This window comes from Lemur catta, chromosome 16 (genome assembly GCF_020740605.2).
Source record: "Lemur catta isolate mLemCat1 chromosome 16, mLemCat1.pri, whole genome shotgun sequence".
Taxonomy (NCBI): Eukaryota; Metazoa; Chordata; class Mammalia; order Primates; family Lemuridae; genus Lemur; species Lemur catta.
In genome coordinates this window covers 44,857,270-44,881,975 of record NC_059143.1, presented here as the reverse complement: position 1 = coordinate 44,881,975, position 24,706 = coordinate 44,857,270, and the positions used below count along the sequence as shown (strand labels likewise).

General features: G+C 44.5%; 1 protein-coding gene across 1 annotated transcript in view; it reads left to right on the top strand.

The window, feature by feature from the left end:
* Positions 1 to 24,706, top strand: part of RNF152 (ring finger protein 152) — a 67,168-nt gene that overhangs the window by 21,397 nt on the left and 21,065 nt on the right. The gene's annotated exons all lie outside the window — the stretch shown is intronic.

Here is a 24,706-nt window from a genome sequence, read left to right as displayed (position 1 = left end):
GTCAGGGATGGGGGACAAGATCTCTGTGGGCCACATTTGTACAGAAGTAGGGGTTCTTTTTCTGTATCCCAAAAGGTGAATCTTTCCTGGGGACCGCTTTTCCTCTAACACTTGATTACTTGGAAGTGTGAACAGAAGAAGGCCCCTGACATTTTGGGGCCCTACCTAGTAATCGTTTGTAGATTTAGCAATTGAAATTTGAGGCCAGAAGTTTCCCATTTCTTTGGCTTTCACTAATTAGGATTTTTGTGGTCACTGAAGTGGTTAAGACTAGGCTTTCCTTTAACTTGTCCTAAAAAAGGAATGGCAAACTTAGGAAATTCATAGAACAAACAAGATGACCTGCAGGATGTTAGAATGTTCTAAAAATCTTCTCTCAGAACCTCAAATGCTTATGAAAAACCTGTGTTCATACAAATGAGGAACGCTTTTTAGTTATTCTATCTAATCATTGAAGCGGGAACCCCTAAGAGCCTCAAATCGAGGCAATTCGTTGTCAACCTGATTTTGAGTCACGTGGGAAGGTTTGTGTATGTTGTCGATCTTTCCATGAAGCTGCCCTTGTGATGCCCATTCCTGACTTGCCTACACACTCTTCTGCTCTGCGTCTTTCCGCCGCATCCTTACAAGGCAAAATACTGATTTATGCTTCTCATTCATGGACTGGATGACTCTGAAGCATACTGAGCAGGTGCAGCTGCTCTTGAGACTTTGAATACTGGCAGGAGTAGAGGAATATTGGCAAATATTTTAAAAATGCTTTTCCCTGAACGTAGCACAGGTATGTGTTGTAATCCTACAACAACACTCGAAGGCCAGCCTCTGTACAGCGGGCTCTGCCTGCCGGTGCTGGCTACGAGCAAAGTGAGGGGAGAGAGACAGGAAGAGCATTAACATGCGTCTCCTCGGACAGCTTTGTAAATGAGGAGTGGGGTATCCAAATCGCCCCTGCGAGGCTCATTAAGTTCTAAGAAGGTGAGCAAAATTGATTTAATACATTGTTTGTGTTAGGTAGCATATTAGCTTAAGGTTAAATTTACATAATAGTAGAGTTGTATTTTTATGTGCATTTTGTGTATTTTTATAGTACCGTGGGGTTCCTCCTAGATTAGTGTGCACCGGACATCTGTGGCCATTTTATGGGATTTGGGAATGGTATTTTACATTTTAAATGATTACCATGAATTCAGTTGTTATCTTTGTTTTGCCTGCTGCATTGCTAGTGATATCTGGGTTTATTTAATGCCACAGAAATGTATCCTCGAATGGTAAGACTAGCGCTGTGCGGAGTGCAGCCAGGTTTACATACGGTTTTCCCTGTCATAGGGGTGGCCAGAACGGTTGCAGCAATACTGCGTGCACTCCCTTCTTAAAATGAAAAAACTGAACTTCCTTTCAAATATCTCTTTGCTCCCTCTTCCCCTCCCTATACTCATAGGAAACAACAATCAAAACCAGACTGAGTTGAAGATTCAGTTTGTCATCTCTTTGCTTTTACAATGCATTGGAGACTCTTGAGTTCCCACTCTGAGGATCATCTCTTGCCAAATTTAAATCTGAAATGGGCTTGCTTCATAAACCCATTAGCGGGCGAGCATCTGTGTGTCCTCCTCTCTTGGTTGCAATGTTTGATGCTTGATGGGGAAAAAAATCCTTGATGGGCAGAACCTTTAAAAAGTCCCTTAAACCGCTTCCTATCCCCACCCATACCCATAAGGGACCTAACTGAGTCATTTTGGGACAAGCCTCTAAGTCTGTGTTTTGTTTTTGTGTTTGCCTTTAAAAGTTTCACTGACGGTTTGCCACAGCACATTCCTTAGCGCTAAAGGTGTGTGGACCATCTTGCTATGCCCTGCTGAGCAATAGGGACAGAGGGGCAGCTACTGGGACAGCCAGAGCTGTTGCCTTGGAGAAGGTCACACCCTAGGACTGTCACCTCTGATGTCAGCACAAAGCACTGAGTGGTTGGTAAAGGATGAACGTGGCACTATAAGAGCACACGGAGGGGGAGAGGAGAAGAGAAACCTGAGGGGCCCCTGGGGACCTCCCAGGAGAGGAGGCAGAGTGAACAGCACGTGCAAATAGTTTGGAAAAGCTGGAGTAGAGGGTGGAGATGGAGGGTGTGGGTCAGATGAGGCTGGAAATGCAAGCAGACCCTGCTGGGGTGTGTGGGTCTCACTCTGTTGGGAGCTGTGGTCTGGCATCGTCAGATGGTTCAAAGTACGGAAAAGTGGGCTGAGGGGGGGGGTGAATCCTGCCTTGGCCCTGAGGATAAAGGAGTCACCATGTGTAAAGCACCTGGTGTGGAGTAGCCCTCCATGCGGGTCACCCTGGACAGATCCATCTAGGAGCCATCTGACTTGCCATCTTGGAGCTATAGACAGGAGAGTTGGCGTGGGGGACAGACTGCAGACAAACTAGGGGGAGAGACTAGTTTGCAGGGCTTCTGTGTGATCTAGGCATCAAGGTGAGCTCTGTGCAACATTGGCCCTTTGAGCACTGTTGGAAGTGGGGTGGGGTACGTGGCCAGGAATATCCTTGCCTATTCCCCCACCTAACCTAGGATGCAAACGCAGGCAGAGGTAGGAATGGACCTCACAGAGATTTTAGGAGGCAGGGTAACCTGGGCTTGGTGAACTTCAGGAAGCATTATATTGTCTTTTGGACAACATGGTCATTTTTTGTGGGACAACATGGTTACTCTAGTGCCTAATTGTCCTAACAGGGAGATATGTAACCTTAGCTGGCTAGCCGTCTATGCAAACTAAAAGAAAATAGCCATTTTTAAGAGTTTTATGGCAGGATTTATGTAGGTTTCTTTGGGAGTTGGGACAGATATCATGGAAGTATTTGCCTTCAACTTAAAATGAGTTTCCTTGACATCCATTGGGCTATATGTCTAATCCCTAAGGTTGAGAAAACTCTTTTCTGAGCCATGAAAGTATTAGTCCATTAGGAACCTCTTTGTGGCAATAGGGACTCTAAGTACTAAATTCCACAACGGAATGGAAGCTGCTAGCAGGGGATTATCTAGGACTTGGGTTTAGGCAGTTTGCAAAACAATTCAGCAAAGTCTATAAAGGCAATGGGGGGAAATAGTATTGCTTTTTTGTGCTGCCAACCAGGTTTGTCACATGGATTAGTAATTTAGATAGGAGCAGCCATGAATCACTGCTTAGAGTTTCGCATTTAATTTTATCCTGGAAGCAATTTCCTTTCAAATTCTCGAGCTGTCGTTATCATTAATGAATTAAACATTATGAAACCCAGAGAACTACTAATTCATTTTGAAATAAGCAGACATTTAAATCTGAAAAAGAAACCTTAAATTTTTTCAGTGTTGTTTAATATTTTCAAGCTGACACCATGTGGGATGGCATTTTGTAGATGTGGTTCCCTAGAACGATACTGGTAGGAATCGGGGTATACTATGTGCCGGACCACTTGCCTGCAGGTTTTGAGGGTGTGATATTCTGATATAATAAGAAATGTATATATTTAGTCTTCATCTTCCAGTTCCTGGCACAGAGCTCCTGAAACCTTTGTAATTTCCTGAGGGACAGGGGTAATGAGAGCATATCATATTTGGTCTTTGTGCCTGGTTCCAGACACAAGAGCTTCTAAAACCCTTGGAATTTCCTGAGTTATAGGGGTGAGAGGAGCATCTTTTGTTATTTATTCATCATAAATTCCCTTTGACTATACCTGAGTTATGCCAGTGAAGTGACTCTTGGGGGGCTCTTAGCTAGCTGCAGGGTGGGGACTGGTTGCCAAAGGAACAGCCCCTGTGATTAGAGGGTGGGGACGTTCAGCTTCACCCCTGGACCTCCTGGTAGGGAAGAGCGGCTGAAGGCTGAGTCAGTCACCAGTGGCCAGTGGCTTAATCAGTCGTGCCTACTTAATGGAGCCTCCATAAAACCCTCAAATGACAGGGTTCCAGTTGGTGAGCAGGTGGAGGGGCGCTGAGGGTGGCATGTCCCGAGAGGGCACAGAAGCCCTGCGCACCCCTGTGCCTTGTGCTATGAACCTCTTCCATTTGGCTGTTCTGAGTTGTATCCTTTATAATAAACTTGTCACAGTAAATAAACTGTTTCTGAGCTCCGCTAGCCATTCTAACAAGTTACCAAACCTGAGGAGGGGGTCGTGGGAACCCCTGATTTATAGCCAATCAGTCCGAAGTACGGGAGCCCTGGGACCTGAGACTGGCATCTGAGGTGGGGACAGTCTTGTGGGACTGAGCCCTTCACCCGTGTGATCTGTAACTCTGGGTAGTTGGTGTCACAATTGAATTGAATCACTGGGCACCCGACTGGTACCCGGAAAGTTGGAGAACTGGTTGTTGATGTGGAAAAAATACCATGCGTTTGATGTCAGAAGTGTTCTGTGGGTGATGTCAAGTTCTCTTGGTGACCAGTGACCGGGTGTTTTTCAGAAAGGGAAAGATTAGAATATCTGGAAAAGGCAGCTGATTAGAGCCAGAGCTCTCCACCCAGGTTTCTTATCTGCAGTGCTTTTCAGCTTAACCCGTTCAGTCCCACCCTTTCCTGGGACACCTGCCACTCCCCTCTGGGGCTGCCTTCTCTCCCTTGTCTGTTGCTTTGAGGAAAGGATTCATCCAGTCGTCAGGTGAGTCGAACACTAGTGGGTCAATGCTCCGGCCTCTCAAACACTCTCTGAAGCCCGGCATCAGGAAAACGCACCCTTGTGCATCGTGCCGGTTGTGGACAGACCACGTGGTCACATGCAGGATTGCTTGAAGATTTTGAGGCACAAAATGAGATAGAATGCAAAGACCAAAGTCCTTACGTTTCAAGTTTGCAAAATGTGCTCAGTTTTTTCCCCGAAGATACTTCCATGTAAAAAGTTGGCAGGACAATTGGCAGATTGTGTCTACAGCACTGTTACCTCAACAACTGCAAACGGGCAAGGGGCTACTTTTCAAGTGCAGAGGTTTTAAGGCCAAGAAATTTGGTTTGTTTTGGACACGGACAGCTTCTAGAACTTTTGGTTAGCCTGTCTTTTTTAATTTTTGAAGATAATATTTAGGACTGTTTCTTACCCCTCCACTCCCACCTTTCTAAAAAGCCTTTTGGTCTTGCTTTGTGAAGTGAAGTTCTTTTCGGGAGAGCCATCTCTGTGGGCAGTCTCTGATCCCGCCCGAGCCTTAGTTTCCTTGTGTGTGCAATGGGAATGATAATCTTGCTTCCTTCCCTGCCACACGCATTGCCGTGAAGATTAAATGAGATGATGGTTGTGAACATAGCATATGAGGCAGAGAGGAGAGAGGAGAGTCTGGTGGAGGAGGCGGGACTCTGTGTGTAAATAGGGAGAAGAAAGCCTCAATTCCTCCGGTCCCCAGCCCTGGTCTTTCCCCTACCGAGGACCTGAATTAGAGAACTCGTCCAGCTCCTTTGGGGAGGGAAGGTTCTTCTGAGGGGCTCAGGGCCTTGTATTCTTTACTCCAATTCAGCCAAATAAGTAGGTGGCCACTGGCGTGAAAGATGTTCCTGAGTGGGAGAGTTTGGATGTTTGCCTCCTGGAAATCTCATGTGGAAATTTGATGCCCAGTGTTGGAGTTGGGACCTAGTAGGTCATAAGGGCAGGTCTCTCGTGAATAGATTAATGCCTTCCCTGGGGGAGGGGGGATGAATTCTCCCTCAGTTAGTTTGCATGAGAGCTGGCTGTTAAAAAGAGCCTAGCACCTCCCCTCACTCTCTCTTGCTCCCCCTCTCGCCATGTGATCTCTGCGCACACGGGCTCCCCTTCGCCTGCTGCCATGGGTGGGAGCTGCCCAAGGCCCTCACCAGATGCAGATGCTGGTGCCATGCTTCTCGTACAGCCTGCAGGACCGTGAGCCAAATAAACCTCTTTTCTTTATAACTTACCCAGCCTCAGGTATTCCTTTATAGCAGCACTAAATAGATTAAGACATTGAGCACAACTTGTATAGTCATGCATCTCTTAACGACGGAAATGCATTCTGAGAAACGTGTTGTTAGGTGATTTTATCATTGTGTGAACATTACAGAGTGTACTTACACAGACCTAGGTGCGTAGTGGCTATAAACCTGTACAGCATGTTACTGTACTGAACACTGTAGGCAGTTATACCACGATGATCAATATTTGTGCATCTAAATCTATCTAAATGTAGAAAAGGTACTGTAAAAATACAGTACGGAAGGTAAAAGAAACTGGTACACCTGTAACGGGCACTTGCCATGAGTGGAGCCTGCAGGACTGGGGTTGCTCATGAGTCACTGCGTGAGTGGTGAGTGAATGTGAAGCCTGGGCCATTCCTGCAACTACCCTAGACTTTGTAAACACCGTCCACTTGGGCCACAGTAAGTTTCTTAAAAAATTTGTTTGTTCAATAAGAAATTCACCTTAGCTTACTGTAAATTTTTTATTTTTAAACTTTTTAATTTTTTAAATCTTTGACTCTTTTATAATAACACAGCTTAAAACACAAACACATTTTACAACTGCACAACAATAGTTTCTTTCTTTACATCCTTATTCTGTAAGCTTTTTTTCCCCTATTTTTAAAATTTGAATTTTTTTTTTTTAACTTTTAAAAAATTTTGGTTAAACATTGAGACACAAACATACACATTAGCGTAGGCCTACGTAGGGTCAGAGTCATCAATATCACTGTCTTCGCCAGCACATCCTGTCCCACTAGAAAGTCTTCAGGGGCAGTAACACACTTGGAGCTGTCATCCCCTGTGATAACAACACCTTCTTCTGGAATGCCTCCTGGGGACCTGCCTGAGGCTGTTTTTCAGTTAACTTTGTTTTTTATAAGTAGAAGGCCTATACTCTAAAATAACAATAAAAAGTATAGTATAGTAAATACATAAACCAATAACAGTTGTTTATTATCAAGTTTTATGTGCTATACACCATTGTACGTGCTAAACTTTTATACAACTGGCAGTGCGGTAGGTTTGTGTACCCCAGCATCACCACAAACGTATGAGTAATTGTGCTATGATGTTATGATGATTACTATGTCACTAGGCAATAGGAATTTTTCAGCTCCATTAAAATCTTTTGGAACCATTGTATATACAGTCTGTCGTTGACCGAAACGTCATTATGACTGTCCTTTCCCTTTCCTATTTGGTGCTGCTTCTGAATCGAGAGGTTTTTATGATTCCTCAGTTGCTTGTTTCTTCCTTATATTAGTATCCTAGGAAACTGTGTAACTACTTTGTGCCTTAACAAAGTACCGCAAATTAGGTGACTTCAAACAAGAGAACCTCATTGTCTTATAGCTCTGGAGGCTGAAAGTCCCCAGTCAAGGTCTCTGAAACTCGGAGGGAGAACCCTTCCCGGCCTGTCTAGCTTCCAGTGTCATTGGTTATCCTCGGGCACTCCCAGCTCGCAGGTGCGTCACTCTGCCCTCTGCCTCTGTTGTCACATGGCCTTCTCTCTGCATGTGTCTCTTCTGTTTTTAAGGACACCACTCATATTGGAGTAAGGGCCCATCCTACTCCAGGGTGATCTCATCTTAATTAATTTCATCTGCAGTGACCCGATTTCCAAGTAAGGCCACATTCTGGGGTACTGGGGGTGGGGATTTCAACATACCTTTTTGGGGGACGCAGTTCAACCCGTCCTCCTCACACTGCAGCCTCCAGCCCTTCCCCAGAAGGCAGAATGTGTCACCCTAGACAACAACGCAGCTCCCCTGCGTCTCTCCAGAACGCTGAGCCACGTCATCACGTCTCTCCTGAGTGTGCCACGGAGCCCCTGGGAACGTGGTGTGTGACGGTTATTCAGCATTTCTGAGGCAACTTTGAGTTTGAATTTGCGCCACAATGGCCCTATCATGCTCCGTTGCCTATTTCACTTAAGTCAACTAAGCCTGAAACCGAGAGGCTTAGATGGTACCGGTGGGAAGTACAAAAGTCCTTCCAGTTTTATTTGAAACAATTGGTTTTATCAGAAGTACTGAGGTGGGAATTTGAGCAAAGGCATACTCTATCCCATTATGCAGGGTGGAATGAGTGCACAGTGGCTTCTTAGTGGCCACAGTGACTGGTTTGGAGCCAACAGCCCGTGTCCGTCATATGGACGTAGCTGAGGGACATTGGATGGGCCCATCTGGGTTGGAAGGTGCCTCCTTTGCCCTCCCGTAGTCAGTAATTGATGTCACCTGGTGCATAAAAACCATGGAGTTTCCCCAAATATGATTCATACAGTAAGAACGAAGCCAGGAGATCGGACTTTAGTCCTCGTTTTGCCCCAGTCTTGCTGACTGAACTTCAGCACATTTCTTATTAAAATAGGTTTTTGATTTTCTCATTTCTGTGAAAATAGTGGAATTTGCTGCATCATGATGTCTGCAAGGCAATTAATAGGTTGCTGTGTGCAGGCCGCTGGCAGACCTCAAGTAAATAGCGAGGGGTGATGATGAGGACAGCCACTCTCTAGCTTTGTCTCCATGGAATAAAGAGATTTTAGGCTAAGACAGGGGGATTTCAGTAACAGCAAGGTCTACGAGGCACAGGGTCGGTTGAGGAACTGCTGGTCTTGTTGTCAGGCCCTGCCAGACCTAGGGATGGGTACCGTGGCCTTGCCTGGTGGGATCCCTGGGGCTGCAGGCGAGTTGGGGGCCTGGGGCACCCTTTGGGGTGTTGGGTTGTGATGGGAAGTCTAGGAAGACCATGTCAGGGGAATATTTCCAGAGGTGGCTGGATGTCAGGGATAGATGCCCCATCCAAGCATACAGAGTTGCAGGGGATCGGGTCCAGGGGGCTTGGGGTAGGAGGGCTTGGCAGGACTCTAGCAGGTGTCAGGCCTGGGGAGCTAAGGAAACAAGAAAGGACTCGAGTGTCCAGGATCCCCGGGCAGGAGGTCACAGTGAAGCCTGCAGTCAGAGGGACCTGGGTGGAGTCCCAGAGGGTTGCAGCGGACCACCTAGGTGTCCCTTCCAAGGTTAGGGCTGGGCTGGGAAACTGGAGTGGGTGGGCCTATGTGAGGCTGGGGAGGGGGATGCCAGCTGTTGTGAGAAGGGAGCTGTGGGCTCCAGATGGGACCAACAGTTGCCTTTCCCAGCCCCTGCCAGGGGTGGCCCTGCTTCATTTATTTCAATAGATGATAGCAGAGAAGACTCCAAAACACAGATAAACCCATCCCCACTGCCTCAGCATTGCTAGGGTTGTTTTTTGCTGCTGCTGCTGCTGCTGTTGTTTAATTGTCTGATTATTCATAATCATAGGACAAATGCGTCATTTTGGAAAATGCTCTTGAAGGTAGGTGTTCATACACTTCCATGACAAATTTACTTTAAATGACTATTGATTAACAAACAGGGCTGAGGCTGAAAGGTGTTTTGTGATAGGCTATCGTCCACAAACAGGAGGAAAGAGACCACGGTCCTGTTTTGAGTCCCTGGCCAGGTGATCAAAAGACAGGGAACTGTCGTGTGGGGTTGTCTGCTAGTTTTGTGCCCCAGTGTGAGCAGAACACGGCCACAAAACAGAAGGTTCATCATTTAAAAGAAGTAACAGTAGGTTCGGAGAAGAATTACAGCAATAACGACAGGGTGCGGGGAGCGTTCTCTTACCTGTTGCTGCTTATGGAGAAAAAGCCGTTTTTGTGGCTATTGAAAAGTTGCTTTATTTTGTTGCGATTCAGACCAGAGTATTCTAAGGCCCTAATGGTTAAAAAATGAGTTCCAGGGAAAATATTTGACAAGATTTGATATAAAAATTATTTTAGTTACCATGAAAATAAAATCATGTGGACGTAGTGTGTGGTGTCCGGAGCAGGCATTGAAATAAGGGATTTGGTGATCTGGGTTTTTGCTGTGACTCGACTTTAGGCAAATCATTTAATTTCCTGAAGTCTCGGCTTTCTCATCTGCAAAATATAAGAATTTTTTCACTTTCTCCCTCTTGCAGGGTCAGGGGTGGTGGTGATAGTGCTTGAGAACTGGCGTATTATACAAGCATTAACTAGGAATTGTCAGCACAAAGGCAAAAAGCGAGATTCTCTCTTTTATGCCTACTCCCCTGCATCTATTTTAATTATGTTCACTCCAGAGTTTTGATTGAAAATGGTGGTTTCTCCTTGTTTTACTACTTAATTAATTTAAAATGTTGTCCTGAGTAATAGCACCGTATCTGGATGAGGGGTGTTAGAAGAGGAGGGATTGTGTGTAAGGATGTTTGTAAATAATGCTTAGGTGACACTATTGTGATAATTATGGCTTTTTGAAGATGAGTTTTATAGTTGGTCCTCAATTTTCCTGTCACGTTTTTCCTGGGCTCTCCCACTTAAGCAAACACATTTGTTACGTGCAGCTAGCTGTTCAGGGAACTAAATGCCAAGAGAAGTCAATAGCTCTGTGATTCCACTTTTCATTCTCTGTGGCTAACTTTGCAGACCCCTCAAGAGTGCAAAGATTGCTCTGCCGCCTCCTCCACTCCCCCCAGAAAGGATGTGAATGACTGAGGACAGCAGGAGGAAGGGGTAGCACATCTCCTGAATGCTGCAGTTTCCAACTCCAAGGACTAGCAGTCCCTGGAGGAGAATGACCTGGAAGGTAGTACTGGATCCTCGGTGGCCAGAGGGGTCCCCCCACTCCACCCCTCCCTTCTGTGCCTGTACCTGGGGGGCTCTGAGTGCAGGAGGTGGCATGAGAGCAGAGGCCTCTCCTGCAGACACGCACCCAACAGGCATCTTCGAAATAAACTCTTGAGATGCCCAGGCTTTGTAGCTTTCCTCGGAGAAGAACCTGTTGTGTGTTTCACCGTGTTGTTTTCCACCTTCCGTGTGTTCTCCAGCATTTAGTTTTTAAGAGTCTTCAACATTGGCTTCATTGCCGTCACTTTACTCACCAACTCAATTAGAATCTAATTTCAGACAGAAATCAGCCAGTGAATTTTGTTAATGGATCTTTTGGAAGCTTTTAGAGTCAGAATTGGAAAAGACCTTGGAAGGTCATCTTGTCCAGCCCTCTCACCTTCCAGATGAGAATCCCGCCACCCAGGGAAGCTGAGCGCCTGGTCCAGGGTTACACAGAGAGCTCGTGGCAGAGCCAGGACTAGAACCCAGGGCTCTTTAAATACCTGGATGTAGGGAAACATTGAGTGGTCATGTTAAAGTATGTGGAGTCATGAATACTTAGTAGATGTACTTTCTTTTAGTTTAGCCAGTTTATTTTTAAGGCTATAATATTGTCAAAATAATGAGTTGCATGGACCAAAACATCCTAATTTTATTGCATTTTTATGGTTGACTCCTGGCAAACCAGAATTCCCTTATGATGCCACCCTATTGCAAAGCTTCACAAAATGCATTGGTTTACTTTTCTCAATCAGTGACCACAACTGACTCTTTCTTAGATGTCAGGGAATCTTGCTGCCCCTTAAAATAATTCCACACATTGGTTACAGCTGTATAAGATGACAGCTTCAGAGTATGGATTTGGCAATATTCTGGTTGTTTGAATTCTTTCGCATGAACTTTGAAAGCCCTATTTGTTGTTGCTTTATAGTTTTTGAGACAGAGTTGATGAATTTTGTGTAGTTCTGAAAAGTCATGTAACATGCTGCTTTTATACCAGTTGCATTCTGATGCAGCATCGATTTTTTTTTTTCTTCCCCTCTATTTTCACATCAGATTGATCACAGACATAGGCAAAATGTATGCTTGGCAGTGAGCTTTGCTTGGCTGTTTACTTTCTCCCATTGTTAAAGTGGCTATGATCCAGCACTGGGTTCTTTGCTCCCTGTTGCGTTAGTGGAAGGAGAGGGAGATGAAATCCCAAATTATTTGTAGAAGTTTGACCATCATAGTAGAATGGTTTCATGCAGAAAATCTTAGTCACTCCCTCCTGGTTACCCCAGCTAACATAACACCCCACTCCAGAAGACGACTAGCTGAGACTCCAGATACCAGCCCCGAGCCCTCTTAGTTCTCTCCGTTGAGAGGAAGAGAGAAATGAACCATGGAAAATCACTGAGAGGATGGTTTTCTGTTTAATTCCAAATAGATTGTGTCAAACATGGAAGACATGGTGTCACCTTTTATACATTTCCCCCAAGATTGTCGCTATGCACGGGTATGTCTTAGCAAGTTCAGATTGCTGAGAACTCGCTGCTTTTTTCCCGATATACCTTCTTGCATGACCAATCTCTCAGATGGTTTTGACATCATAGTCTGTATCATGACTGGCTCATTGGGCTTGCTGGTTCTGTCGGACCGTAGAGAAGGGCTCGGCTAGTTTCCCTTTGGCGTGTATTGCCCAAAGCACAGAGATAATAACTGAGGCAGAATGAAAACCCTTGTTGTTAACAAAATGGTGAAAGCCTGGAAAAGAAAACAATATTGCAAACACCACCTTACTGTGGGGAGGCTACCAGGAGTGGCAGGAAGAAAAGTGGGGTTTGTGGTTATAAGCTCAGGTGTGAGTTTGGCCCTGTCCCAGATGTGGGACCTGGGCAAGTCATGCAACCCTGGGCATAAGTTTCTTCAGCTGAAAAATGGGCATAGTGGGCAGGGGACATGGGCACAGCAGTAATGATGGGGACGTCTGCCTTACTCTGTGGAAGGCTGAATTTTGTCTGCATCCCTGAAACCTGTGATATGTTACCTAACATGGCAGAAGGTTAAGGATCTTGAAATGTTGAAACTGCCCTGCATTATCTGGGTGGGCCCAATGTAATCACAAGGGTCTTTATAAAAAAGAGATAGAAAAGTCCAAGTTAGCAGTAGGAGCTGTGAGGGGAGAAGCAAGAGGCTGAAGTAATGTGAGGAGGGGCCGTAAGGCAGGGAATGCAGGCGGCCACTAGCTGCTAAAGAGGCAAGGAAACAAGTTCTCCCTTCAGAGCGTCCAGAAGGAACCAGCCCTGCCAGCACCTTCCGCTATAGCCTCAGGGGACTAAGTTCAGACATCTGGCCCCCAGACCTGTGAGATAGTAAGTTCATGTTGTTTTAAGCCGGCTGTTCCTGATAATTTGTTACGGCAGCAACAGGAAACTAATACACGTACCTATCTTGTAATGGCTAAATGTGACATTGTATCATATATATTTATAAATCTCAAAGTGCTATAGAGATGTTATTACTTTCAAAATGGATTTTTTTTTAAATATTCATCTCTATTTCCAGGTTAAGGTGGTTAAAGTAAGTCAGGACGACCAGGAGAATGATAATAAAGACTTCGTAATTAGGCAGTGAACAGATTGTGTCTGAAAATTTTAAACCCATGTTGTGGAATAATTCTTACTTGTGAAATTATTCCTGGTCATTAGCACCTGTGAGGCCCCTTTCAGGCGAGCAGGCAGGTGTGTGCCTTACCGTCCGCACCTGTGGGTCTCAACCCCGCATGCTCAGTAGAGGCACCTGGAGGGCTTTTAAAGGTTCTGACGCCCAGGCTGTGCCACCGTACAATTAAATCGGAACCCCTGGAAGTCGGACCGACCGGAGGGCTGGAATTTTTTTAAAGCTTCCCGGGTGACTGCAGTGTGTTGCTGAGGTTGAGACCACCGAAGAGTTGTTGTGTCTGCTGATTATAAGATTATAAATCAGTTCTCTTTGAAGACTGGCAATCTAGATGTTCCTCTGAGTTTTGGGGGGAAATGGTCTGTCCAGGATTCTGTCTCATATCTTTCAGTGATACGCACAGATCAGTTTGTGAGCTATGGTGTAATTCTGGCAAGAAATGCAAAAGTATTAGTTACCCAGCCCTCCCGAGCATGTGTAACAAACAGACTGGTACATCCTGATGGCAGACACGATTTCAGTCAGCCAAGACTCTTCTCCTTTAATTCTCCGGAGGTTTTAAACAAGCAACAATGAGGGAGAGAAAAAGAAGACCTCTAGGCGTTCTCCTCAAAGGGTGAGTCCCTTGAGAATTGATAAATGTTGTTTTTACTTATGTCCTATGTCCTTATGTCTCCAGTTTGGAGGAGAAAATAATCATTTTGAAATTTCTTCCTCTGGAACCACTGTTTCCAGAAGCCACGGTCTTTGAAAATTGCCATTGCTGCCTTCCTTGTGTTCCTGGGTGTTCCGGGAAGAGATGTGCCGCTGTGGCAGGAACTGGGCTGCCTGTCACTGAGTGTGCCCTGGCCTTCGACAGCCAGTGACGTCATCTGCCTTATGTATGTCACAGGGATGCTATTATAGATAAAATTGTTTTCATAAATCACAAGGTGCCGGGCAGATGTTGCTGTTATGTTTTCCATGAGACTGCTGGGTGGAGCTGGAAAGATATCAGAAAGCCCACAGAATAAGCTTGTTATATTCAGGTACTACTGTATAAGAACAGATGGGGTTTGATTTTTCTAGGATTCTAAGGATTCCCTAATGACCAAGTAGAGGCACTGGCTCTAGGACCATACAACTTTTTACTGGCTACTTAACCAATAGGGCTTAATGTTCTTAACTATAAATGGAAACATTAATACTTGGTTTTGTCAAGGTTGCCTTAGGTGAATTTGGGTGACTAGTCGACAGTCTGGATTATATTGTCTCGGTTTAAATCTTGGCTCTGAAACTTACTGTCTGAGGGACACCCCAGAAGTTATTTAACTTATCTGTACCTCCATTTCCTCATCTGTAAAATGGACTAATGAGATATCCTCCCATGGGGCTGTCGTAAGGATTAGACAGGGCATAGAAAGCTGGGCACAGTTCCTGGGTTTCTCCCCATAGCCTCACCCTGAAGGGGCAGCTCAGGAGTTTGCTAAGTGTTTTCTCCTCTTTTCCTTCCTCCCTCCTCCCTTCAATAAACATCTATTGGGCACCTACTATTGATAGGAGATACACTGTAGATACAATGTTTATGCAAAGTGGACACTCTTGCCAAGAACTTGAAAGATTTAAAGTTTGATTTAAGTTATCGACACAAGGTAGGGATGGGGAGGGAGGGATTGGGTGAGTAAAGCCTGTTGCTGATAGGTCAGAAGTGTAAGACCTCAAATAGTTATTTGCACCAACCAGAGTCATATCCTAACATGTTTCTTATAATTGTGGGTATCAGAGGATGATCTTGGGTACCAAGCTGATGCACCCAGTGGTCCCCTGGGGAGGGTTCATGGTTCTCTGGTCTGATGGGCAGCACAATCATGTCTCAAAGCAAACCTGGTGATTGGACATTTCTGTACGGCCGGTGCTGTGCTAGCTGTCGGGTACATGGTCCCTGCCTGGGTGCAGCCTTCTGAGTCCCTGGAGACCTCACAGCCTCAGGGCAAGGTACGTACAGTGCAAATGTTGGGTAGGAGCCTGAGTAAGCTTTCGTCAGATCCCTGAGCTCAAAAAAGCACTTTGGATAAACTATAAAATTGTGTATTTTTAACCCCCTGTATTTAGGGTAGTATTCACAAACAGCTTTACTTTGTTGTCATGAATTTATACCTTTTTCATAAAAAAATGGTCCCAACTAAAATTCTCTTTTTCCAAGATTCCCATAGTACAAAATTCTTATGCTCTAACCAAGTATATGTAGCCTGCATCTGCCTGTTAGTAACTTGAATTTTTTTAGTGATTAGAGCTATTAACCAAGTTTGGTGGTGATCATAATAGCCACTTGTGTTATTTTTAACTCTAATTCCCAAGAGTAGAAACGAATTATTTTAAGGATATAGAATAATTGTAGAGAATGCTCAGAGCAATTTTGTTCTTTCACCAATTTTACTTAAAACCACATATGAGAAATGATGAGCATGATGATGATGATAATGGTAGCATTTTGCTTTCAAGTGGTTATTCTGTACCAGACAAGGGCTTTGCGCACTTAGTCTCATCTCATCACCAGGCAACCGTCTGAGCTGGTGCGTTCTTAGTTTTCTCCTTTTACAGATGAGGGGCATTAAGGAGTAACAAGGTTAGATAACTTGCCTAAGTTCAAACACCTTTCAGTGGAAGGTCTACCATTTGATTCCAGATAGGTCTGACTTACGAATGCTTTCCACACTATTGCATTATTGCCTTGGGCAAAATCTTAGCTAGTTCACCCCAATTTGTCCCTGACAGGTTTGGATGAGGAGGCATCATATTTAGATATCTTACAGATAGAAACACTGAGTGCTGAGAAGGAGAATTGCCTCAGGTAACAAACTACCTAATAGAACTTAACCTGGAAGCCAGGTGCTTCTCTACCTCACTGGGTGAAGATGCAGGCCACACAATTGCACGCTTTCAAATTAGTTGATGGTAGAGAGATCCATTTTGTTTTGGGTAATCTGAAATTATAGGTTTAAGAATTTTCAGGCCGGGTGCGGTGGCTCATGCCTGTAATCCTAGCACTCTGGGAGGCTGAGGTGGGAGGATCACTTGGCTCAGGAGTTGGAGATCAGCCTGAGCAAGAGTGAGACCCCATCTCTACAAAAAATAGGAAAAAAAATAAGCCAGGCCTGGTGGCATGTGCCTATAGTCCCAGCTACTCAGGAGGCTGAGGCAGGAGGATTGCTTGAGACCAGGAGTGTGAGGTTACAGTGAGCTATGATGATGCCACTGCACTCTAGCTCAGGTGACAGAGTGAGATGCTGTCTCAAAAAAAAAAAAAAAAAAAAAAAAAAAGACTGCCCAGGCTTTGGCATCAGCTCGGTGGTCACTTTGGACAGGTTGCTTCGCCCTCCTTGTGGCTGCAGGGAGGAATGGGTGCTAATGGCACCTACAAAACTTTGCAGGTATTAGCCGAAAGTGCTTAGTGACTGCCGCTTAAGGTGATTTTGACATAACTTTAGGAAAGAGAGCCAAGTTGTCAAAAGTATAATTATGGGTTCAGGCAAATTCTTCAGGGGTCCACCTCAAGGTACCAAAATGAAGGTTTTCTGAAAAGGAAACTCTCTGGCCATACCACATAGTAATTGGGTCTTGGCTTTTCTGTATTGAACACTGGAGACCATTTGCCTTGGCCAAGGGACTTTAGTGCTTAGATTACGAGCTGTTAACCGCCCCCCAGGGCAGAACTCCCCTGATGTTCCATCCATCTTCCCTCAACAGAGTGAGGAGACCATAGCACAGCTGGGCACAGACTTGGCTCCCAAATGCCAGGGGATTAACAGCTGGCAATGAAAAGGAAGGAAGGGAGGAATGCTCATGGCCTCTCTCCGGGCTCCCTTGCCCTGGGCTGGGCAGGAGTCCAGGGTCTCCGTTGGCTCACAGGAGTGGGCTGGACATTCCCCCATCTTTCCAGACCTCTGGGCAGCACCCCAGCCTTCTCGCCCTCTGGCTTCAGGTTGGGTTAGGCCACTGGCAGGAGACTGAAGGACGAGATGAGAGTTCAGAGGACTTCCCTCCTCCCCGCCACACCTTCTGCGCCCCTCCCGGCCTGAGCCTCGTTTGTCCATCTGTACATTAGCTGCTGCTGGGCAGGGCCTCTTCCGTGGCTACCAGTTTTACTGATTCTGGTCATAGTTTGTGTTGCCCCCTCAGCCCTGGGAATGGGTCGGGGCTTTCTGTGGGCACCTTGATAGGACCTTTAACCCTGCACAGACCTACATACAGTTCTGTCCGTAGCATCTTTTCAAAGACTCCTTAGGAACGTAGCCTCGTCCAGCTTAGGCCACGCACAGACCGGGGTGCCCTGTGTGGTCAGCCTGTGGATGCTGCTTGCTGATCTGTTGACTGACTTCCGGTTTTACTTAGGGGAAGGCGATGGTAGTGGAGTGGTATTAATTTTTTTTTCTTTGACTGTATCTGACATATAAACTTAGAGCTTCTCGCTTAGGATGTGGAATTGTTTAAACATGTAATGTAATCATTCATGGTTAGAAAAATTGTGGAAGCAATGACACCTCTTGCAAAAATATTGAGAAACCTGGAAAACTGTAGCTGGTGTGGTGGGTCAGAGAGAGAGAGAGACAGGACAGAGTTAGCAAGAGCCCATTCTTCCTGCTACCTCAGGCTGGTACGAGAGAAGCCCAGAGGCAGTTTTGAAATCGAGTGTGTATGTGCCAGGCACACAGTTCTAGTGTTGGGAATGTGGCACTGAATGAAACATACATGGGGCTTATGTTCTGGGGAGATAACTGGTGACTCCAAGCAAAATCAAATGGGTAGATTGGATTTTCCAAAATGTTAGGAGGTGATCTGTGTCTGGAGAAAAATAATCAAAGAAAGGGGACAAGGGAGTGTTGGGAGATGCTGCAGTTTGTAAAAAGGCAGTCAAGGAAGGTCTTCTTAAGAGAGTGCCATTTGAGCACAGTCTTAAAGGAACGAAGAGGTAAAACACATCAGTATCTGAGAGGAGATTCCAGGCAGAGGGAGAGTGAGTGGGGAGGCCAGGCCATTCGCTGAGGGGGTCAACCGTGCAAGGAGCAGGTTTGGGAGTGGATGGAGGGGCCGGGTGTGCGAGGACCAAAAATTCCACTTTGGGCACATTAACTTCATGACATCTGTGGGAAACCCTGGTGGTGATCTCTGATGCATGGCTATTGTCAGTGTTTGGTAGTTTTAAGTTTCGAATTATATCACCCTTGGTGGTTTACTTTCTCTGAGGTGTGTTTTAAGAAAAATAAATGTAACCTGAGCTTTTGTACCCCCATGATGAAAAGAAAAATAAATATTTACACCATGGTTTTGGTAGTGATTTTGAGAGTAAGCCTCGGGGCAGAATATGCAATGTCTGTATTTTTCACTTATTCAAAACCACTTCTGCATCGTTAACAGATTCAGGGGCACTCGTGGGAATTTTTTTCTGAGCCGAAAGACGTTTGCCACAGTTTTGCCAGCTCTGATTGTTAACAATACCAAACCTTTTTCAGAGCAGAGCTGTGTGTTATGCAACGAAAGTTTCAAGTCAGCCACAGAAAGCAGACCCCATGCAAATAAAAATAGCACATTTCCCAAAGCCCTGATTTGCTTGTATGATAAAGTTTTGCTGCCCTTTTAGTTATAGTTTTGCTTTTAAATGTTACTCTGGTACCTCTTTCTTTGCCTTTCTCTCCATTTCTTTCTATTGATTTATTTCTGAAAGTTCTATTTTCTTATTAGCAATATTACAGTTGCTCCCAACTGAAATAGACTGTAAGTACGGGGAAAAACACCAGAGTTTGTTGAGCATCTATTGTGTGCACCACTGGGCTGAATACCTTTCTAGTTACCACTATTTAATCCTAAAAACAATATTTTGAGGTAGACATGATTGTCCCTGAATTACAGATGCAGAAACAGATACTCAGTAAGGTTAACTGACTTGCATAAGGCTGTATAGCTAGTTGGTAACAAGAACTGATGTTCCAATTTGGACTAGTGAATTTCCAATTTGGGCCTCCAGCCCGCTCAAGCAGAGCTCCCTCTTTGGACTGCTTAGTGCTTCTAGACGTCCTCACATCGCTTTTGTCTGGCCTCACTGTTGAAGAGAGGGGAGCAGTATTAATATTTCTGTGCCTGGTGCTTCTTTCATAAATGTTTCTACCAGTTCACTGGAATGTGCAGAACACCTGTTGTGTGCCAAGTGTTTTCTCAGCACAGGGTAGGTGGCAGCAAGTACTCATGGGCTTATAGTCTCTAGCAAACATTCAGTAAGGAATTAAGTGGGAGAAGACTGAGGAATGGAAGGAGGAGGTGTCAGCGGGCGTGCATCAGTGAGTTTGGGACCACCACCTTTCCCCCTCACCTCAACCTCTAAGCCACAGAATTGTCCAGGCCGTGGTGGAGGGAGGTGGAAAGAAAGTCTCGGCAGCAGAAGAAGCATGAACAGAGGCCTGGAGTGGCAACGAGATTGGAATGGACGAGATCGCACAGGCACCGTGGGAAGGGGAGATGAGCAGGGAGCCTCCTATTTAGTAATAAGTGACTGTTGTGCCTTTGACTCTATATTTCATGATACCATTACAGCTCTCCAAGATAGTTTTTTGGGGACTTTTTTTTTTTGAAAGAAAGATTGGGGAAAAGGCAAGAACAAGAGAGAGCATGGTTGTATCAAGAATCATAAAGTGTGCGTCTTTGTCCTTTGAGGCTGCTATAACAAAATACCACAGACTGCTTGGCTTATAAACAACAGAAATGTATTTCTCACAGTTCTGGATGCTGGGAAGTCCAAGATCAAGGCAGATTTGGTGTCTGGTGTGGGCCTGTTTCCTGGTTCATAAATGGCACCTTCTAGCTGTGTCCTCACATGGAGGAAAGAGGTGAATGAGCTCCCTTGGGTTTATTTTATAAGGGCACTAACCCCGTTCATGAGGGCTCAGCCCTGGTGACCTAATCACCTCCCCAAAGCCCCACCTCCTAATACCTTCACATTGGTGATTAGATTTCAACATATGCATTTCGGGGGGACATGCATGCTGAGGCCATAGCAGTGAGCATTGGCTACATTTTTGGCTCAAGTTCATCAAATGAACATGATGATTGAGAGGAAGGTTTTAATCGGGTGTACTGTCATTCTGGCTGCCTCTGCTAAGGGAAGTCTACCCATTGAAGATTAGCGATTGCGAGTGTATTGTAGGGCAGTCATCCATAACCTTGTTTTGGTGGAGGATTGACTTCACATAAACTTAGGGATGTCTTAAGGTATGAGTGTAACTACCCATTTAAAATGAAATGATATAAAAACTTTTCAAAACCTGCTTTCAAGGAAGCAAACTTTTTGACTATAGACTTCAGACTTCCACGCCTAAGTAGAAGAAAGATCGATGTCTTCTAGCACAAAAGCTCCTGGGTGGCCAAGTGCATCTGAGCCCCACGGGCACGGGCCGGCGTGTGGGCTTAGCCAGAGGTCTGGCACTCCAAGCTGTCTTCATTGTTTTATAGAGGTTTATCTGAGATCCCTAGCATTTCCCATCTTATCTAGCACAGCCAAAACTGTCACCTCTGCAGGTGAATAAGAAAATCATCCTAACCCAGCCTCCCTACTTGTATAAAAATCCCACAGTGGCACCAACATCTGCAGTCCTCATGTCTACTTACGGCCCTCCGGAGGAAGAGAGGGCATAGAATGAATGAAATATGCTCTTTGTTACTTGCCCTACATAAATTGTTAATCACTAGGGTGAACAGGTGAATAAATGCCTTTTTTGCAAGGCCATCGTGAATATCCAAAGGTCATCAGAGCCTTTAAAAACTAGATTAAAATGCATTTTGCACATTCCCTTGATAACTCAGGTTTCATTGCATCTTATTGCCCTCATTATAAATACAGATTTTCAGCACGTACGACCTATAGACCCATGTTCTTATTGCTTTTACTCTCTCATAACCCCCAGAGTTATTGAGTAGATAAAAGGTGAATAATACATTAGCCTATTTGTGCTCGTGATTTCAAAAACTAAGCTTATCTTTTAGGTCAGAAATGCTCCTGTGAGTATCCCATGGTCCCAGATATGTTTCTTGCACACAAATAACACCAGCAAGCACACAAAAGCACCAAAGCTGGTGCACTCGTCCTCCCAGGTGGAGGGAATGAATGTTCCCTTTAGCCATGGCCAAGGATGGCAGTAGGGTTTGGTTTTTATGAGTCCCCAAAATTCTGTTTCTCATAACTCCTCTTAGGTGAGTTGTATGAGATTTTATTAAAGAGATTTATTCATGAATTTGACTTTGGATTTCATATAAAATGGTAAGCATCATTTGTGCCTTGCAAAGTTTTAAACTTTTGCTTTTTAGCCACCTGGTTGCTATAGGGTTTTTTTTTTTCTCTTTATTATTTTTCTCCTTATTTATTTTTATTGTAATAAAATACATATAAAATTAGCCATCTTAACCACTTTTAAGTATACAGTTCATGGTAGTAAATACTTTCATAATGGTGTACAACCATCACTACCGTCCATCTCCATAACGTTTTTTATCTTGTAAAATTAAAACTCTATACACATTAAATAATCATTCCTCATTGTCCCCCCACCCCCAGCCGCTGCAACTATTGTTCTACTTTCTGCCTCTATGATCGTGACTCCATACCTCTATAAGTGGAATCATAACGTATTTGACTTTTTGTGACTGGCTTATTTCACTTAGCATGATGTCCTCAAGATTCATCCATGGTGTAATGTGTCAAAATTTCCTGCCGTTTTAAGGCTGAATAATATTCCATTATATGGATAATACCACAATTTGCTTATCTGTTCACCTGTCTGTGGATACTTGGGTGTTTTCATGTTTTAGCTATTATAAATAATGTTCTTATGAACATGGATGTACAAATATCTCTTCAAGACCCTGCTTTCAATTCTTTTGGTTATAAACCCAGAAGTGGAATTGCTGGATTACATGGTAATTCTCTTTTTAATTTTTTGAGGAACCGCCATACTGTTTTCCACAACGGTTGGTACTATAGGTTTTTAAACAATAGTCAGCAATCCTAAAAAATGTTAATATCTGATTTGGTGAGATTTGAAAAATCAGTGAAAGTGGCTAGAAACACACCACCTAAGTCGTTTCTGGTGAGAGCTGGCTTTTCTGTAGGGTGCCCATGATTAGAAAAGAAAATAGTTTTCTCAGTCACTCAACAACGGTTGTTGAGGTACTCTTGGTACCTGACCAGCATGCTCAAATCTTTCCCCCAGAGTAGGTTGGCAAGCACCTGGCCAGATCTGAACTTTCAAATTCAGGACACTAGGGAAGGAACTCCATGTAAACCGCTTCCATTGTGTGTGGTCGGGTTGCTGTGGTTGAAGGGGTTGGCAACCCCAGTCATGAAACAGGAAGAGACTAGGCAAAGCTCACCCGCAATGGCACTTAGTAGTCAAGCATTTGACCTCTTGCCATGAAGGAAGGGAGAGGCCAGAGAAGAGCCTTGTGCGGGTCCTAATTTTTGTGAAAACAAGTCTCCAGGGAAACAAAGCCCTTATGACTTATTGGCATGAGTGTGACAGCTGCCAGACTTGCTCAAGCAATGACAGCAGCCTCCAGAAGAGAAATGGGCCACTGGGGATGCAAAAGAATGTGTTCAGCTTTGTGGTATGTGGTATGTGGTCAGCTGTCAATTAATAGAACTGCGAGTTAGAAAACTAGGCCACAAAGGGTCTTTCAGGAAATGTGTATAATGTGGAATTATTCTGACTCTCGTGATGGCTGGAAAATGGAACAAGGGGTTGTTGATAACAAATTGTTCAGTAGGAAAAAATGTAGTAAGTGGAATTGCTGGTTAAGAAAATAACAAAGTGAATACGATAAACTTGTGGTGAAAATAAATATGAACCCTTAAAAAAATTCAGAACTGACTTTAGTTTTGTAATTGGCTATTATGTTCCTTGTGCTAGCTTTAAAGATAAAACTTTTAATATAGCCCTGGAGTCAAATGCAACCCATCTCTTGTTTTTATAAATAAAAACAAGCATGTTCATTTATTATGTACTGTCTGTAGCTGCATCCTGCTATAATGGCAGAGTTGGGTAGGTGTAACAGATAACTGTATGGCCCACAAAAGCCTAAAATATTACCATCTGTTCCCATATAAAAAAGTTGTTGACCCCATTTTAGAACCTTGCCACTAAAAACAGCATTGGTGATTCATTGGCACATTGGCCTAAGAACAGTTCTTCACCTGGGGCTTCAGTGATTGGACTTCTTGAAATTATGTACACAGTTCTGTTTGTGCACAAATGTGTATTTCTGTGCAGCTCTACCCCCTCAGGGGGAGAAGGGTCTGTACCACTCATCCCTTTCTCAAGAGTGATTCGTAATTTCAAAGAGTTAAGAATCACTAGGCTAGAAAGGGAAGCTCTGACTGAGAATGGATTCGTGTCTGAAACAACGGTCACGAAGACCTCACTTCTCTGCGCCAAAAATAGTCAGAGCCAGCTCAAGCTCATTTATTTATTATTCTTAAATAAAGAATATGGATTTGCAGCACAGCACAGTGGTGGAATGTGTCACTTTGGAACTATTATTAATGGATAAGGGACTATTTCATGGATATTGGTTCCTTCAGCCTTAATAGCTAGTGTCATATCACATCTTGGGTCTGGAGATATTTATTATGTGCCTCTCCCACCTTGGAAAAGTGAACGCTATGATAGCCAAAGTTTTAGACCTTGTGATGTCTTTTTATGGGAAACTAGAAATCACCGCTAGTTAGCCTGACAATGTTATTAAACATCCATCGTGTATGGAACTCCGTAGGAATTTCTAAAAAGCAGAGGACAGAATCTAAAACGGGTTGAGTGTGACTTCTGCTCACCTTTCCCATGAGTGTCTGTTCTATGTACCCTGTGGGTCTTTCTCACCCCTCACCAGTCTCCTGCAGGAGGCAGTAGGAACCGGAAGACTTATGTGTGATCTCATGTTACCCAGGTGGACAGGTGCTTCTGGAGATGGAAGCTGCACGGAACAATAGAGAGAGGAGTAACAATGGTGCTTTTAAGAAACAGGGGTTTCAGAGGTAGAGAAAGGAAAGAAGCTCAGAAGCGGAGGACTAACTGAGGAGAACAGACCTTGGGATCAAAATGTCGCCCCCACAAATCTAAAAAGGTACATGTCACTTTGCTAAACTATCTATCTATTAGAGATTAATATAGGGAAAGATGGAGCATCACTATTAAAAATATAAATCCTTTTTGGTGCTGTTTTCCAATGGGAGAATTCTCCTCTGGAACAAATAGGTTGAAACAGATAGGTCTCTGTGCGCTAAGCCTGTGCCATTCTGGGTCCTGGGTCCTGGGAGCTGGAATAGAATTGTGCAGGGGGCAGGATGCTTCTCAGGCTGCCTGGGGCCCAGGGACTCTGAAAGGCCATCTATGAAGCCCAAAGTTAGAAGCAGACACACAGAGTGGCAAGGATGATGCACTCGGATGGA